Source organism: Anomaloglossus baeobatrachus, chromosome 9 (assembly GCF_048569485.1).
Source record: "Anomaloglossus baeobatrachus isolate aAnoBae1 chromosome 9, aAnoBae1.hap1, whole genome shotgun sequence".
In the NCBI taxonomy this organism is placed as follows: Eukaryota; Metazoa; Chordata; class Amphibia; order Anura; family Aromobatidae; genus Anomaloglossus; species Anomaloglossus baeobatrachus.
Window position 1 is genome coordinate 68,847,586 of NC_134361.1, and position 6,644 is coordinate 68,854,229.

Sequence of the window (6,644 nt, forward strand, 5' to 3'; positions counted from 1 at the left end):
TAGAGGCGGTATATGTGGCTTCACAAGATGCAGGGATAACGAGATTCTTGCTGCTTCCCTGAGTAGCTATCCTCTGTGTAGTCTCCTGGACCTTCGGCGCTGCTGAGCAGGAGGGCTTGTGGCAGGCAAGGAATGAGAGACCACATCATTCCTTGCAACAGGGGAGCCACGTAGTCTCCTAGACCTTTGGCGCTGTTGAGCAGGAGAGCTCGTGGCAGGCAAGGAATGGGAGACCACATCATTCCTTGCAACAGGGGAGCCACAAGGTGTAACACCGCACCACCAGGTCACCTGATTAAATATTATGGGGGATAGCAGGAGCAACAATATCCACCAAGTCGCTATGCAGTGGTGCACACCAGAAGGGAACCAGGGCAGCAAAGCTCAGCATGAGTGAAGGTTTTTGTCATGTCACTGCATTGTTACTGTTTTACTCCTGGTGGTGGAAAAATCTTTTTCTTCTTGTATACCTCAAATTACAACCTGTTCCCACATCTCTTAATAGCTCAGTGTCTATTAAGTTGATTCCAAAGTGAAAATCAACGTGAGAGAAGGTACAATCATGGCACACGCGGTTATATAAAAGTCCTTGCTTTATTATGAATGCATAAAAGGGGAGTTGATCCAACAATAGATACTGTCACTCCGGAGGACGACGGCCATTTTGCGCTGCTGCGCCTCTAGGAGTCCTGGGAATCCACGTTTTATGCATTTATAATAAAGCAAGGACTTTTATATAACAGAGTGTGCCACGATTCTACCTTCTCTTACATTGACTTTCACTTGGGAATCAACTTAATAAACATTGATCTATTAAGGAATATGGGAACAGCTTGTGATTTGAGGTATACAGGAAGAAAAAGATTTTTCCACCCCCAGGAATCATATGCTAAATAGTTGCAAGTCTAATTTACATACGAGATTGTCAGGATGATTGTCTATTAAGTGAAGGTATTTTCACATTCAAAACTGTGGTGGATGGCGAAATATGGAGCCTGAAAGTCAAACGTTCACAACATTGTTAATAAAAACTTCTTAATGTGTATGTGTGTGTGTGTGTGTATATATATATATATATATATATATATATATATATATATATGTATGCTGCCGCAGGAACGAGGAACAACATTGTCTCTCCTTTTGGTGCGACATTGTGAAAATGACTGACGCTACACAGATCACTGATTATTGACGCTTTTGCGATCGTTTATCGGCGCATCTAGGCTTTACACGCTGTGACGTCGTTACCGGTGCTGGATGTGCATCACTTTCGATTTGACTACGACGATATCGCAGTAGCGATGTCGCAGCATGCAAAGTACCCCAAAGAGACAGATGGGGAGACAGACAAAGACAGATGGGGAAAGAGATAGACCTTGATAGATACAGATGGGGAAAGAGACAGCGAAATAGAGACAGACAAGGAAAGAGACAGACAGAAAAAGACACAGACAAAGAGATGGACAAAGACAGACAAGGAAAGAGACAGGAAAAGAGATGGGGAAAGAGACAGTCCTGGAAAAAGACAGATGGGGAAAGAAACAAAAATATGGAGACAGACAAAGAAAGACATAGACAGAGACAAGTAGACAGGGAAAGAGACATACGGGGAAAGATACAGACGGGGAAAGAGACAGGCCTGAAAGAAACAGACCTGAAAAAAAACAGATGGGGAAAGAGACAGACAAAGACAGATGGGGAAAGAGACAGATGGGGAAAGAGACAGACGGGGAAAGAGACATACACAGACATAGAGACACACACAGAGACACAGACACAGAGATAGAGAGAAACAGACAGACATAGAGAGAGACAGATAGACAGGGAAAGAGACAAACAGACAGACATGGAAAGAGACAGACAGACATAGACTGGGAGAGAGACAGAGAGACAGTTATTATCCCGGACAACGCCCAGGTACTACAGCTAGTATATATATATATATATATATATATATATATATACATGCTGTATATATAGTGTCTCTATAGTATCTCACTCGGTAGCCCACAGACCACCTTTGGTCTTCTTTTCTTCCTCACTTTCTTTGAAATGGTTATTGATTTCCCCTTATTTTTTGTTTATGAGGGGACTTTAATAGGTATGAGGGAGTATCAGTAATTTTACAACCAGGTACAGTAATGGAGAATAGTTTAACTTTTTGACATCTTTAAAAATAACTTCTAATATTTGATATCTGCAGTCCAATAAGTATGTTGGTATAAATGTGAGCTCAATGCGTGCCCCTTAAGAAAACGTTTTTCAAAAGGTCTGCCATTTTACTTTGGGTATATAAAAGGGTTGTAGGAATGTAGATTAATCTGCAAATAAGGTGGTGGCTAAAGTTTATGACATTAAAGTCTGCTGACAGGTTCTCTTTAAGCAATTTATTATTATTGCTCAGTTTGTGAAATGATTTTTTTTATACAGAGAATAACTTTATCTCTGAAACTTTCCTTTATGATTATTTAATTTATTATGCAGTTAAATAGAACAAATAAATGCAAAACGTAATGTAACTATTTGTTCTTCACGCATTTCATGTAAATTACTAACCGTACCTTGTACTGCAAGAAAGGCACTAATATTATTTCAATAACATGTAATGCAGAAAAGACATTAAATACATTGTTAAGAATAATAGAATTTTCTTAGCAGATGTCTAATCTGCAGAAACCCACCGAAGAAAGAATTACATTGATTTCTAAAAAGTATTTTTTTCATAATAATGAATGTGGAATATGATAATTGTCAAGCAGATGTTTCACATGTGATATCATACAAAAGAAAAGCTGTTTTTTCCTTAAGAAAAATATGTTACGGTATTCAGGAGACATGTAAGAAATCACTATTATTTTTCTACTAAATCTCTTATTGAAATGTAAAATTAAGAGATAAGGCTAGCTACATCTTCTGCATAATAGCAATTTATTTAGCAAGGCAACTTACAAATGGTATCCTGTCTACTGATACACAGTGCAAAAAGGTTTGTATAATATGTTTATGTAAAAGGAGAAGTTAGCATTTTTCAAAATACAGTTTTAACTTTCTATTGTAAAAAACTGAGATATGGTTAATATTTAATTAAAAAAGTATATGGATGCATGCAAAAAATATTTTGCATAATGTGTCTGTTAAACATCTTGTTCAATCCACCATATTTTCTGGTTTGTAAGACGCACTTTTTTTTCCCCAAAACTGAGGGAAAAATGGCGGTGCATCTTACAAACCACATGTGGCTTACTGGGGTGGCAATGGTGGTAAAGGGTCGGCGATACTGCGGGATCATGGGGTGTCACAGCAGCAGGAGCCATTGTCTGCTGGCAGGCTCGGAAGAGGGGGTGTCGTGGGTCAAGAGGGCCAGTGTGCAGCAGCGGAGTGTCGGCAATCCTTTAGGCTCGTGGGGTGTCATGATGGCAGGCACCATTGATCTGCAGGCTGCTTTAAATCGCCCACAGTTGATGAGATGGACTTGAAGAAAATGGCTGCAGAGCTGGCGTGTGCGCAGATAGGACTCCGTGGCCATTTTCTTGAAGTCCATAGCATCGATCTGCGCACATGTTGCCTCCGTGGCCATTTTCCTGAAGTCAGCTGGCAATTTAATGGAGCCTGCAATCCACCGGCAGATCAATGGTGCTCGTTGCCGCAACACCTCACAATCCCATAGTATTACCAACTCTCGGCTGCAGCACACTGACCCTCTTGAGCCATGACACCCCCACCTTCAAGCTCGCTGGCAGATCATTGGCCCCCGCCACCACTACACAACATGAGCCTGCAGTATCACTGACTCTCTGCACACTGACCCTCTTAAACCACAACAGCCAATCTTCCGAGCCTGCAGCATCACCTGCACTGCCTCCTGTGACCTTTCTGAGCCCCTCCACCACTGCAGCTCCCCCCTGGTGAGCTAATATAGGAGGCACTAGGATTATAAGATGAACCTCATTTTAACAGCAAAAAATATTTTTTTCCTATTTTCCCTTAAATTTGGGGTGTGTTTTATAATCTGGTGCATCATATAAAACTAAAAATATGGTACTGTATATATTTCCCTATTTTTCTGTTTAGAACATATTTGTTTTTGTCCAGAAAGAGAAAAGTTTACTTTTAGTTACTAGATAATAAAAAAAGTATTTATGCTCAAAAATGACAAAAGTATTCTAGGAGTGACAACTTTATTGGCGAACCAATAATATTATATTTGTAAGCTTTGCAACAGTACTCATGGTAACACAGTACCACAATATAATTTTTTATTGTACATCATAAATTATATCAGCTTGTTAAATCTTCTGGTACTGGACATGAATTAAAATAAAGTGGAATGGAAAAATTAAAATAAAAATGTTTCCAATAACATATTGATTTAGTTGCATATTGTACATTTTACAAGGAGTAATGGGAAAGAAACGGACTCCAAAATGTAGTGGGTAATTTTTCCCAAAGTTGGCAATACCTCAAATGCGGTAAAAAAATGTTGTTTCTGCACTCAACAGAGCTTGGAAGCAAAAAAACATTATTTGAGTTTTGGAAGTAAATTTGGCAGGAAACATGAAATAACAAAAAATCAGAATAACACAGATGAACAGTTATGGAAAGTAGATATAAGGGAGTGTGTATTCATTATTTTGTACCCAAACTTCATACTTCATGGACCTTTACAACATTTGGACTTGACAATCGAAAATTATATTTTTTCAATGAAATGTTGTTTTATCCCCAAATTTGTAACATTCACAAGGGGTAAAAGGAAAAATAGACCTCATAATTTGTTGTGTGACTTCTCGCAAATGTAGCGTTTTCTCATGTGAAGTCAAAGTTAAGGATTGTACACATGGAAAGGCTTGGAAAGAAAAGAGCATATTTTCACTTTTGCAGTGCAAATTTGGCTGGGAGAGATTGTTGATACTATATCACATTTGCAAAAATCATAAAAGGCCAAATAGCAGAAACCCGTAACACGTGAACCCATTTGAAAACTAGACCTTCCATAGACTTCACCTAGTGGTATATTGAGCATTTTGAATCCGCAGTGGCTTTAGAGAACTTTGCATAATTTGCATGTGAAAATGAAAAATAAAGTTTGCTTTCAGTAAAATTTTTAATCCATAAAATTTGAACTATTACAAGAAACAATGGAATGGATACTTTATTAAGCAATTTTTCCTGAACATGATTATACCAAAAATATGATGAAAAATTAGTGTTTGGGCACATGGCTGGACTCGGAATGGAAAGAGTGATATTTAGTTTTTGGAGAGAACATTTTTCTGGTTTAGTTTGTTGATGTTATGTTACATTTACAAAGCTCTTGATGTTCTAAAAGAAACATATAATTTTGTTTGTGAAACTATACCATTTAAGACATTTAACTATGTATTAAACAATTTAATCTGACAGGTTCTCCACACAAAACATTTCCATATGAAAAAAAAACATGTATTTTTCCAGTAAAATGTTGATTTAGCCCCAAATTTCTAATTTTCATAATAGAAAAAAATTGTTCAAAAAAATCTGTTATGCTACTTCTTTTGAATGTTGTGATACCCCATACGTTGCAAAAAACGTATGCTCTGGCAAAATTGCAAATCTCTGAAAGTAAAGAGTGCTATAAGGTATTTGATTGAAAAGTTTGGATGCCAAGTACCATTTTTAGATACCCCAAGGTATCCAAAAAAGTTATAAAACTCCACAAGTGACCCCATTTGGAAAAATAAATCTCCGAGGAATTCATTTAAAAGTTGTTGTAAGCATTTTTAATATTGATGGGCACCACTGCTTGATACTCAATCGAGCATCGGTGTGCTTGGGCACCATCAATACTTGATTGCTTGAGCACCATAAAGAAGTCACTACCCTACATATTTAGCAGCTGTTTTTCAGCCACTAAACATAAGGGATTGCCTGCCAATCACAGTAATACTGTAGCCATGTTGGCTACTTACATTACTGTAATTGACTGGCCACATTGCATCATCGGGTCTAAATGAGACCATGTGATACTCTACTCTGCTCACTCTACCACGGAAACAGTGTAGGGAGGGCTGCTGGAGAAGGGATAGTGTATTATTTTGATTATTTCCTTACATTCCTTGCTGCTGCAATGTAAGAAATATATTCTGTTATCTAAATAATAATACCGCTCTTAGCTACAATTAGTGTAGGGCTAGTTGCTGGAGAAGGGATAATGTGTAAGAGGCATCTAGGCAGGGTTTAAAACCTTATAATCCTTGCTGCTGTAACATAAAACCAAAAGTCCTTTTCAGGGCTAAATTTAATCTATTCTATTCTGTATTAACACTGCACTTTGTTGCATTTAGTATAGGGAGAGCTGCTGTAAAAGGGATAGTGTAATAGAGGCATCTAGGCAAGAATTATTGCCTTACAGTACTTACTGCTGCTAATATTGCTCTTAGCTGCATTTATTGTAGGTCTAGGTGTTGTAATATAGATAATGTATTATAGGGATTTAAGCAGGGATTACAGTAACAGAGTTAAGGTACCGTCACACATAACGAGATCGCAGTAGCGATCCCGTTAGCGATCTTGTTATGTGTGACACCTACCAGCGATCAGGCCCCTGCTGTGAGATCTCTAGTCGTTGCAGAATGGTCCAGGCCATTTTCTTCAAAGGCGAT